The 12,529-nt window shown below is 41.1% G+C and overlaps 1 protein-coding gene across 6 annotated transcripts in view; it reads left to right on the top strand.

Annotated features, from left to right (window-relative positions):
* The window catches only part of SORCS1 (sortilin related VPS10 domain containing receptor 1), a 508,497-nt gene that overhangs the window by 434,412 nt on the left and 61,556 nt on the right, over positions 1–12,529 (top strand). The window lies entirely within an intron of this gene.

Consider the following 12,529-nt stretch of genomic DNA (forward strand, 5'->3'; position numbering starts at 1 on the left):
CAAACCTCTCCAGAGTCTTGGGTATGAATTAGGCTATCAAATCCAAAACAAAAGCAAATACCCCTGACATATACCATTGACAATACATGGGGTCTGTATTATCCCCCTCAAATCTCTGAATCTACTTCTCATTTGGGTTTGATAGTCCTAAATTTACTTTGAATATAACATTTGGCTCTTGCCACCATACCTAGTGCCAATTTTTCATAGCAGTAGTGACACTAATGCCAAGCTTCTGATACTCCTTGAGCAGTAAGTCCTCAAGGTGACAAGGGGACCAAGAGGTACCCACTACATTCTGATTGGCAGAAGACTCTCCAGGTCAGTATCATATTTTGTCATTTGGGCAAGAATTATGCCTCTGTGTCTCATGGCTTAGTCATAATTCCACTCTCTCCCATAGACTTGTCTTCTCTCTGTGGGGTTGGGTTGAGTTAGGTTAGGAACTGAAGCATCACCCCTTTTTTGTCCCCAGGTATGTGCATACGAACCCCTCTGTGTAGGCTCCATCTCCTGTGCATACCAACTGAAGTGTGAGTGACCTGAGCAATGAACTGTCCCACCAAGTAGTTAGGTGTATGTGTTTATTTGTTCTTCAACACATATTTTACCAAGTTTCAATTTTATATCATGTACTTTTCCTTCAAGACATATTCTTTTTTTGGAATTATGTATTTAGATGAACTAGGCCCTCCTGTCTATCAAGTTTTAAATAAAAATCTAACTGCATGAAATAGAAAATAGTAAATATTTTATATTCATTCAAAACAAAAATAAAATTTAATTTATTGCATTAGATTGTAAAAAATATTTTTGGCAGCCCCCATAACATTATAAATATCATTAAGGTAGGAATCATGCCGTGCCTGGTCACAGCTCTAGCATCTCCTCTCACTGTGACTAATGCCTTGATAGGAACTCAATAAATGTGTGTGGATTTGGATAGACTTCCCCAAGAAGAGTGGAGATAAAGCCCAAACTTAAAAGGGAAAGACTTTTAAAATGTGAATAACATCCAAAACATGTTAAAGTCTTCATTTGAAATCTAAACCCCTTCCTTTATTCAGTACTAATGCATGTCCTAATTCTAACATAAGAGTATCAATGAAAACCATGCTAAAATCAGAGCAAAAGAGAACTTCTTATTGACAGAAGATAATCAAAGGCTAGGTACACTGATGCTAGCTTGCAACTCCATGCACAGTAACCAAGTCACAATTTTGCAGATTTGACATATGCAAGCGATATAATCCCTTCCTGCATATAGCACGAGAGGCCACCCTCCACATCTAGGTAACAGAAATGGCTCTATAACATGACTCCATCAAAATCCCAAAACTTGGGATCCCTGGGTGGTGCAGCGGTTTAGTGCCTGCCTTTGGCCCAGGGCGCGATCCTGGAGACCCGGGATCAAATCCCACGTCGGGCTCCCAGTGCATGGAGCCTGCTTCTCCCTCTGCCTATATCTCTGCCTCTCTCTCTCTCTCTCTGTGTGACTATCATAAATAAATAAAAATTAAAAAAAAAAAAAAGAAAAAAAAAATAATCCCAAAACTTGGCTCACACCCATTACCCAGAGAACCACATAATTCAATGGAAGTTGATGAAAAGCCCCATTATTGGGAAGTATATCCCTGCCCTTTTTCAGGGTTCTCTCCTGCACTGTAATGAAGGAACCTTGATCAGAAGCAATAAGTCAAAGGAGACAATATTTCTTCCATCCCAGACTCCTTCAGTATGGCTAATCCAAGAACACGCATACACACATGTTCACATACACTCTGCATGTATGCATCACTGTTTCCTTGAGGGCAAAGAACGGTTGATCCAGAAATCAACAAAGAGGGGAGAGGAAGGGTCCATAGAGTTGTATCTAACTAGCCAAACATTTTCCAAGTACGCCTGCATTTGAGGAAGCTGATCGAAGGTATTTTGCACTGAGATCCAGGTGTCCAATGAGAGGTGGCATCTCTCTCTGGAGACTTGCTTAAGACGGATGTTCTCTGGACCACTAATGAGCACCTAATGAGCCTATAGACTTTCAATGCGATAACTCCGCTTCCTGGAGAAATCCAATGTGAGAACCTGAAGGCACAGGATGGATGGCAAAGGGCCTAATCAGTCTTAAGAACTCAACAAAACCGATTTGGAAGGCATTCATTTGAGAGGACTGCTAGGCAGAAGTAGTGTCTGCGTGTTACAGAAGATAATTAAATCTGTTTTAAACAGCTGTAAGAATAAAGAGATGCAATTCGCTGCATAATTTAAGACTTTTAAATTAAATCTGAGGCAAGGGACTAAAATTAAAACTTTGATCTGTATCTCATTGTCTTAATACTTCAATTTACATACAAAGACTGGAACTTAATAAGGAAAATTCATGATTATAACTTCTTCTGTGAGATTTAACTCTAAAACGTGAAGGCTGTGTCCTCATTAAATGAATTCCAATGATATGTAATTTCACATACATTGAAAGACTTATGGCAGCATAAAAGTAACCACAATGTAATAACACTTCATAAATATTGCAGGATGCTACCAGCCGTCGAATGGTAGAGAAGATGACTCTTGATAAAATTTGCTGTGAGACCCTCATTTGTTGAATTCATAAAAGAATTTGACCTACTTTTTCATCTGGGGGAGAATCAGGGCTTTTAGAAACTACACAAAGAGTCCGCAAGCACTGTTCATCTAGGCAGGTATGAGTTTTCTAAAGCCGGCCCAGATCTGACTCAGAAGCCTCGGTCTTCCACACAAAGGAACGGGAGATGATTTCAATGAGCCGTGGAGACTTAAGAGCCTTTCTCATGTATTATTCCTTACTCCATTCAGCTTTATTCTCTTTGAGTCGAGCAAGGTAATTGAGCCACTTCATTTCTTCTCCCTGGCTGCTTCGGGTTACAAAGGAAAGAGGGAAATGAGGCGGGCAGTATAGGTTGTCTTTAGCCAGAGGCCTAGCAGCTGAAGTTCAGGTTGGCTTGGTGAGCAACTCTTCCTAAGGCTCTGCTTTTCCTTCCTCAGTTCTGGTCCACAAACATTGGCATTTTGCTCTTCTTTACAGTTTTAGGGAATCTGTGTTTGCGAGGGACTTCATTCTCCCTCCCTTGGTAAGCAAGGAGAGATACATGGCTTATTTCTGAGAGTTTCAGTTCAGTGCACATTCCAAGGACTGGGGGTCATCGTCTTCATATAGGAAATTATTTTCAGATGGATTTGTAGTCTCTCGGCCTGTCTGTGTTAGCCATGCAGCACTGGTGCCCCCCTTCCATTCAGAGGGGTGGCCACCACCCCAGAATGAGAACTTCACCCAAACAAAACAATTTTTGCCCAAGTATGTGACTACCTCAGATTTCTGGCTTTGCACTTTGCCCTTTGTTATCCTGTGACTCTGGGCCGTATCAGTTCATCCTTAGTGTGATCCACCATTTATGGGTGATAGAAAATTTCTGCCATCCACCCAACAGCATTTAAATGAGCTCTCCATCTTCACCTGAGAGCTGAGATTATTTTAACTGCCTTTATTCCATGCTGGAATATGAGTGTATCTTCAATAATACCCATAACACGAATAGTAGAATTATAAAAGCAGATGGTCACCTACACTAGATTTGATGATTAGGATCATGATCATTCTGCCTATCTTTATAAGTAAAGAAATTGAGGTTTAAATATAAAGTGAATTTCAAAGGGCACGTAACTCCCAGCTTACTACCTGACTTCTGGAGGGCACTGCCATGTACAGTACCTCTGTAGAGCTCTGTAAAGTCACTGAGACCTCTCAAGAACCTAATAATTTGGAAAAGTGATGAAGTAACATCCAGGGTAAGAAATCATATATCCGTTTCATAGATAAGATCTTATGACTTTGGTTAAGTCTAGCAAGTGATGCTAGATATAAAAGTTCTGAGAGCTCTTTAGAAATTTTGAAAGCATGACATGACAGTGTTGTTTGTGTGTGTGTGCATGTTCATATGCTTCTCATCTGTTAATGTGGTATTTACCAATCTAATGGTGATCTCTCAGGATGGTAGGCTTATGAGTACTTTTAATTTCCTTTTTCCTCATTTTATGTGTTTCTTATATTCCCTTTATAAATTCTCCATGGCTTTCTCTTTTTTCTTCTTTCTTCTAATTGACCTTACATATTTCCATTACATATCTTACTAGTAGGAAAAACTTATTGCATAGGTTTATTCCTAAAGCAATCTTCCTTCTTTTCTTTTTTTAAAAAGCATAATCTTATTCTTATTACACACCTGAATACTTTACCTTTACAGTGACTTTTAAGGACATCCAAAAACATCTTTATAGTTTTTATTATTTGGTGGCACCATAGTTTTCCTACCAAATCCTGCTGAGCTGATTCATAAAGTCACTATGTAGTGGTAACAGTATAGTAATGTCCTTTATTACCTAAAAAGTGTTTTTAAAACATAATGGGTCAAAGTTCTGACCTCTCTCTACCACACTGTCTAGATAGAGTAAAGAGACCTCAGCTTACAATTATTTATCTTCTTCACAAGCCAAATGTTCCTCCAGCCTTATGGGTTCTGTTCCATTCTAAGCCAGACACCTAGTACAGAAGACATAAAAAAGGAATGTGGAAATTCGCTCTTCATTCAAACACATAGTGGTGTGGCTCATTTGCAAGTGAAGGATTAAACCATTTTGTGATGATTCTTCAGTTGGAAATTCTTGGTCTGAGCATTAGATGCAGAAGTATTTGGATATTTAATGAGGCAAGTCTCAAGGCTCAGAGTCCTCAAGGAAGGGCTGAGCCATCTGCATTTCATCCTAGAGAAAGTAAAATACAGAACCAGGCAAGTGGTTTGGTAGATCCATAGTCTGGTCTTCTGACATCACTGACCTTGTCAGACATGAATTCTCTGGTGAAATCTAAAACCCTGTGTATGCCTAATTCTGGGAAATGAACAAGGGGTAGTGGAAGGGGAAGTGGGCGGGGGGTTGGGGTGACTGGGTGATGGACACTGAGGGGGGCACTTGGCAGGATGAGCACTGGGTCTTATGCTAAATGTTGGCAAATTGAACTCCAATAAAAAAATTAAAAAATAAATAAAAAATAAAACCCCATGTATGCACTGCCATCCTCACTGTTGTGAATATTCTTCCTTCCAGTCAGAGCATCCAAGCCCACTGCTGCCATTTTTTGCCTTTTTTTTTTGGCAGGGGGGTCGGCATCTTCAGATAGGCACCTATGCTATAGATAACCGTCTCTGAATAGACAAGGAGAGAGACTGACTCTTTAATTTGTAATTATGCCAATATCTAAGTATCTTGGGACTCTGTCCAGAGCTCAGTTTTGAAGCTGAAGAGAAGCCCATCGAGCATGAATTGAACCAAATATTCAGGAAATACTTTCCCAGCTTATCTAGTGAGGCAGCCTTAGCTTTCAACAATGGTAGCACCTCTTGAAAAGGATACCAGAGAGACCCAGGACTTGCTTAGGAATAGAAGATAGGGCATTTGCAGCTACTTTTTGTCATAGACTGGTGTTGTCTATGCTGGAAGCACTCAGTTTACCATTGTAAAAGAACAGGCTTGACACAGTTACAGCAGTTGATTCTTGGTTATAGTCCTCTCACTCTGTTGAGCATTCACATGGGGCAGGGTCTTTACAAACAAGTTTTGCAGCTAACAGAATTTTATAGAGCCTGGCATATTACACTGGGCTCCTCTTTTATCACTACTTAATGAAGAATTTAATCCATGTTGGCATTCCTCTAAAGGGTTTTGGTTACTGAAGCTTACAAAAGTTTTCTGGTTTCACATATGAGTGAATCCATTCTTTAAGAGCTCCCACTGGGAATGAGGACAATAAAATAGGAGTGCTGAACTTGGAGTTAAGGAGAACTTGGTTCAAACTAATCTTGTGACTGGGGAAATTTTAGCAATCTTTTAGGGTTAAGATTAAATGAGATACTATGTAGAGAGCAGTTAATATTTCTGCCACAGTAAACTTTCAAGAAATGTTCTCTATCTTTTCCCGTAGTGACCACCAGGGGATGTTCTAGAACAATCCTACTTGCATACTTTATATCAGAAGTCATATGCCATAGGGTCGGTCTTACTGAAAAGCACAAGGTGGATAGCACTTCTCCCCCTGAACTTATTTCTACCAGCTGATGAAATCTCTTCTTTGAAAGCCAGGGCTCATTGTACTGTAGTGATCTCCTTTCCTCTTTCTTGTCAAGACTCCACTAACCTGAGTCTAAACTAAGTAAATGTACCTGGAGTAGGGTATGCAAAGAATAGGTGGGTTACTTTTACTTCATGCTCCCCACTCTGCTAAATATTTTTACTCTTAAGAAAGAAAGTGCTGAGGCACACCTGGGTGACTCAGCAGTTGAGCCTCTGCCTGTGGCTCAGAGTGTGATCCCAGGATTTGGGATTGAGTCCCACATTGGGCTCCCTGCATGGAGCCTCCTTCTCCCTCTGCCTGTGTCTCTGCTTCTCTCTGTGTGTCTCTCATGAATAAATAAATAAAATCTTTAAAAAAAGAAAAAAGAGGGATCCCTGGGTGGTGCAGCGGTTTGGCGCCTGCCTTTGGCCCAGGGCGCGATCCTGGAGACCTGGGATCCAGTCCCACATCGGGCTCCCGGTGCATGGAGCCTGCTTCTCCCTCTGCCTGTGTCTCTGCCTCTCTCTCTCTCTCTCTCTCTCTCTCTGTGACTATCATAAATAAATAAATTAAAAAAAAAAGAAAAGAAAAAAGAAAGGGCTGAAATATCTGATTTTTGTTTCTGTCATTCAATGCTGCTTAATCATTTTTTTTTTTAATCTTACTTCGTGGTCAAAAAAGCATTAAAAAGAAAAATCTAAAACCAAAGTTGGTTGTATTCCCTCATCAATCTGCTATCAATCTGTGTTACTTCTGGTTATTTCTCGTATACTTAATCAATATTTAAATATTTACAGTAATGGTAGAAATAGAATGTGTTTTGCAATGTTCCTTGCATCATATCGTATTCCACCCAACACCACCCCCTCCTTTTAAAATTGGTGAACTCTCTAGTTCCTCTCATTTCCCCCCTCCCTCTTTTAATCCTACATGCTGTCTCTCACTGCCCCTCACTTCACTTCTCCCCCCGTCCCCGGGGAGTCAGTGTTAACAGACTGGGTTACATTTGCCAGCACTTTTATGCTCATACAAACACACACACACAGTACATATATTGTTATCTGTTGTGGTTTTGTTTTTGACAAAAAAAAAATGGATTTTAATGAAGTCAGTTCTCTACAATGTAGTTTTTGCTATGTGAACTTTAAGATCACTTTCAAGACTGAATTCCAGTGAAGTCTGAGGCAAGCCTGAGCTTTGCTGGGCCCCGACTCTGACGTTCCTATCTGCAGTGAGTCTATAATGCCTTCAGGAATGTCTCGGAGTCTCATTTTTGGATGAGGCTGCCAGTGTTGAGTTACTGTAGCATTTGTTTTCCCATTTTTCTCCCAAGCCACATTGCAAGAACTGATAGGTTCACACACCTTCCATTCCTCGGGTTAATCTTGGCTCCTTAGTGGCCACTTGATATATTTGTTTTTCTATTACCGAAGTCAGTGCTGCCCTTGGAGAATCCCCATATGGATTTCATGTGGCTTTTGTGCTTTTCTTGGGCACATCTTTTGAGCTAATATTCTCAGTTCTATATCTATATCAGGGCAGGTGACAAAAGGGCAGTAGGTCTAAAAAATTTTATATGACAGTTTAGATTTTTGCCAGCCTAGGTGCCATTTTGGGAATGATGACTTGTGATTTATTAAGTTAAAGTAACTCTCAATTATACAGCACATTTTCCTGACTACTGAATTATGAATACCTGTTGTTCCCCATATTCTCTGTCTTTCTTATGGCTTGAACACAATACTGCTTCACTAGAGGGAAGACCTCAGAATGCAGTGTGGCGTTCATGCCGATCCATCTTTCCACTTCTAAACAAAGCTGTTGTGAGAGGCGGAAAGAGTCAAAACCAGGGATGGAGTCTGACAAGAAAAGAAAGTGATGCCTTGCTTTTGTTCTCACCTTTAACTCTGAAAGGTATTACAAGTAACTTTTAATTAAAGAAGCTCACCAAGGACCGAGCTGCATGGATAAAGTTAAACCACAGATCATCTTAAACTTTTCCTTCAGCCTCACAGGATGCCTCAGGGGACTGCTGGCATCCTGCTTAACCTGCCTTTGTCCCAGTTCTCCTGAGGGAGCAACCAAAAGCACATCTGCTCTTGCTCTCTCCCTGGAGTCCTAACAGCCAACTGAGATAATATATAAGAAAGCACTTGGATGAACAAGCAGACATACGTATTCAAAATCTACTGAATGGGAGGGATCCCTGGGTGGTGCAGCGGTTTGGCGCCTGCCTTTGGCCCAGGACATGATCCTGGAGACCCGGGATTGAGTCCCACGTCGGGCTCCCGGTGCATGGAGCCTGCTTCTCCCTCTGCCTGTGTCTCTGCCTCTCTCTCTCTCTCTCTCTCTGTGTGACTATCATAAAAAAAAAAAATCTACTGAATGGGAAAGAGTGACCTGAAGGCACCGTGTTAGGTACTGAGGATACACCTAGTAAGGACACATCTCAGCACCCAGGAGTTTATACAAACTACTCGGGTACTAGTCAGCAACTTGTTTTCCTGCAGAAGTTAACGAACCTTGACTACATGCATTGTGGATCTTTTGTTTGTAGTTATGCACCAGTCACTTAAAAACGAGTTTAGTTCTTTCATTCTTTCTTTCATTAATGCCCCCTTCACACTTAGCATCCTAAAACATCCTACAGAAGTGTTGCCCCCACATCAAAATGGAATGTGGTCACATCAGCCTGTGTTGAGTGGTCCTCATCTTCAGATAGATTAAATGATGAGAAAACCTAATATTCTACAATCTGATCCCAAGGGACAAAACCTGTGGTGCAACCCAGCATCTGCTGTGGACCTTCTCAGACCACAGCAGGACCAACCCAAGATCTTCCCCAGAGGCCCTGAGGAAAGGGGGCGTCTTGGGTGGTAGCTGGGCACCAGTACGTTTTCTTTTAATTTCTATAAGAGGTTTTCTTTTAATTTCTATATCAAAATCTGAGATTCATTGGTTTCAAAACCAATAAACTATGGGAGTTAATTTTGACAGGAAGGTACGTATAATTTCCTGTTGCAACTCATATTTCAATCTACCATCATCTACCCTGAACTACCCCTAATTAGCTTCCCAGAATACTTGGGCCTCCTTCCAATTCACCCTCCATATTGTAACCAGAGTGATCTTTTTGAATTAAAAACATCATCATGCCATCTTCTGCTAAATCTCTGCTTAAAACACTTTAATGGCTTCCTACTGCTCTTAGGAAGAAAATGAAAATCAGAAACTCAGCCACGATTTCTAAAATGTCATTTTCTCCCCTTCAGTCTGATTTCATAACCTGTTCCCACAGTGTCTTTATCTTCAGCTTCCTATGACTGTACTATCCCCCTTCTGCCATACGTCCTTCTGGTTCCCTCTGTCACCATTGCCTGAACTCCTTACGTTCATCTCACTCACTTGTGTCCTTTGTTTGATTAAGTTATTTCTTTCCTTAAGATCATCTCAGCTCAGATATAACTTCTGGGAATCTTTCCTTGAAGTTCTCAATCAAGTCATGTTTTTAGCTCTCTGCCTTTCCCTACTGTGCAACTTACAATACCGTGTACTTTCTTTCATATCCTCCCCTGTAAAAACATTTTATTTATCTGTGATTATTTCATCTGTCTCACTTAGTAGTCTAAAAGCTCATGAAAGCCCAGACCATATCTGTTTTGCTTGGTTTGTTATAATTTACTTGCCATCATTTTCCCATGTCATGCCTGACATAAGATAGACACTCAATAAATATCTGCCAGTTGGCTGATTGGTTGGTTGGTTGGTTGGTTGGTTGGATGAATGAATGAATGACCAGAAATCCATGGTGATCTAGGACTTAGGCTCTCTTGCCTTTGATCTCCTTCCTATTCTCTGAAAGGAGTTGCCATCCCTGTTTCAGATGATAATTACAGCCCAAGGAAGTCAGAGGCTGATGACTGATGAGCCCAAAAAAGATGCATTGACAGCCGTGTTAGGCTTGTGAAGCACCTGAGAGCCTCTGAAGGCAAAAGCATGACATCTAGTTTGTTTCACTTGAGTGGGCAAAGCTGCAACAGCAGGGATGAAATCCTCTGCCTTGGCCCCTTGATGCTTTTGTCTCCTGTGCAGAGAAGCAAGCCCAGGGGCCTGTATTCACATCAACAGAGCTTCCTAATACCTGACCGACTCTAAAAGCATGACTCCTCTGAAGGCAGCTCTACTGCTAGAGCAGTCCCAACATTGTGACTCCCCTCTCTCACCTGCTACATACACGGGGAACCTTGTCAGGATGGATAATGAGGAATACTGTCAGGCCAGAGAGAATAGCATGACACACAGTGGACATCCAGACAGAGCTTGGGAGGACTTTTAGGTAGTGGAAAGAGATCGAAGTCCAGGCCCACCAAAGCAGACTGGTGAATACCAGACAGAAAAAGCCAGGCAGGGAGACTTGAGGGCAGCCCCAGCCAGACTTTTCCCAGGTGTGTGGGTAGCTGCTGTCACTTGTGGGGGCTGACCTGTGAGCCTCCCCTCTGTGCTCTTGCCCATGGTGACCCTTATGTCATGTCTGCTCTCTATTTCTCAGTATCTCTCTCTTTGCCCCTCCCTGCCTCCTTCCCTCCCTCTTTCCCATTCCTCCTCCCTCACTTTCTTCCTCTCCCTCCTCCTCTCTCCTCCCTATCCTCCCTCCCTCCCTCACTGCCTCCCTTTCTCCCTCTCCCTCTCTCCCTTTTTCTCCTTCCCTGTTCACTACCCGTCCCCCTCTCAGAAATGATATTGCTTGTTTTATTCCGTGGCTAACCCAGGTAGTTATTCCTGTATTTTGCTCAGATACTCGTCCCAAAAAATGCGAGTAGATTTTAAGGTGGTTTCTTCCTCTGTGCCTGTACCTGGGTTTGGCTGGCAGCAACTCTGTGGACAATCTAGAAAACAGGGGAGAACTGACCAGAAATGGCACTGAGAAATTGACCAGTCTGATTTGTGCAAATGAAGGACAAGTCAGAAAGAATGGTTGACATTTATGTTTATTGGTGAAGGGAATTCAAATAATTACACACTGTCTGGGCTTGTGGATCATTGCTCTTGTAGTTCTGAATGGAGTTTCTTTGTCCCACCCGACATGTCCTCCCAGAGAGTTGGCCCCTGAGTACACCCCCCTCCCCCCCCCACCCCCCCCCACACACACACAATGCTTGGCTGGGCATAGATCAGAAGAGTAGGTCACAGAGATTCATAGAATTTGAACTGCTTTTCCTTTCCCTGTGAATTAATCTTTTAAATGTCAGCATTTTAAACTTGGCCTTTTCAAAAAATATGATACCATATGAACCTTACTTAATCGAAAATACTTTTTTTTACTTCAAAGGGTTTTTTTTTGTATGTGTGTATATATGTATGTTTTTAGGGCTTTTTCCTCCTAAAAATGGGAAAAGCTAACAAAACAAGAGGAACTTGATAAAGGATGGGCTGCATGAGAAGGAAGCTGGTTTCTTTAGGAATCTCCAAAAGTGTTTTTCAACAATCACTTTTTCAACAATCTCCAAAAGTTATTCCAAAAGTGTTTTTTTTACAGGTGTGGGATTTTGGAAAGCTGACTTTTATCCTTCTTCTCCTTGCCTCCCATGGGAGGCAATTTAGAATTGTATGATTCCAGTCCTGCTGTAAAAGGAGTATGGCACGCCTTTTAGAGTTGCATAGTTTTGACAGTCATTTTTTTGATCCAGATTTTTACAGATGACTAATTAACTCACATGTTGTATAACAAACCTTTGAGTTAAGACATCTATGCCCATTTCATAGATGAGGTAACTGAGACCCAAGGAGTCTGCATGAAGCCTGCATGTTAATGGCACCCTGTGATTCAAGCCTGGAGGAGCCATCTGTGCTTTATCCATCTATAATGAATGAAATGCATGTCCAGAGAGATGGATTCACATCTAGGTCTGCTGCTAACCTGCTGTATTAACTTTGATAATTAAATCTTAACATACTAAATAAATAAATAAATAAATAAATAAATAAATAAATAAATAAATAAATCTTTCCATACTTCAGTTTCTCTACCTATAAAATGGGCAAGCATTGCCTATTTTTCTCTCCCCACTAAGATTCCATGAAGAATAAAATGATAACATTTTGATTGCACAAAATACCGAAGTATAAAGGAATTAACCATCATTGTCTTAAATAATGATAGGGTTGAGTCCAATGTCATATCAGGTATGAGGTAAGGTGTCTTTTATATTTCCTCTAACATAGTTAGGGAACCAGAAATAAGAATGGGATTCAGGGGTCCTGAATATATGGGAAGGGGTCTATGACCATGTAAGGGAAGCTTAATCTCTAAAGCTGTGTGTGGACACCTTTTATTCATGAGAATGATAACAGTATAAACAGATGCCTCAGGGAAATTGAATATCAAAT

This window comes from Canis aureus, chromosome 29 (assembly GCF_053574225.1).
Source record: "Canis aureus isolate CA01 chromosome 29, VMU_Caureus_v.1.0, whole genome shotgun sequence".
Classification (NCBI taxonomy): domain Eukaryota; kingdom Metazoa; phylum Chordata; class Mammalia; order Carnivora; family Canidae; genus Canis; species Canis aureus.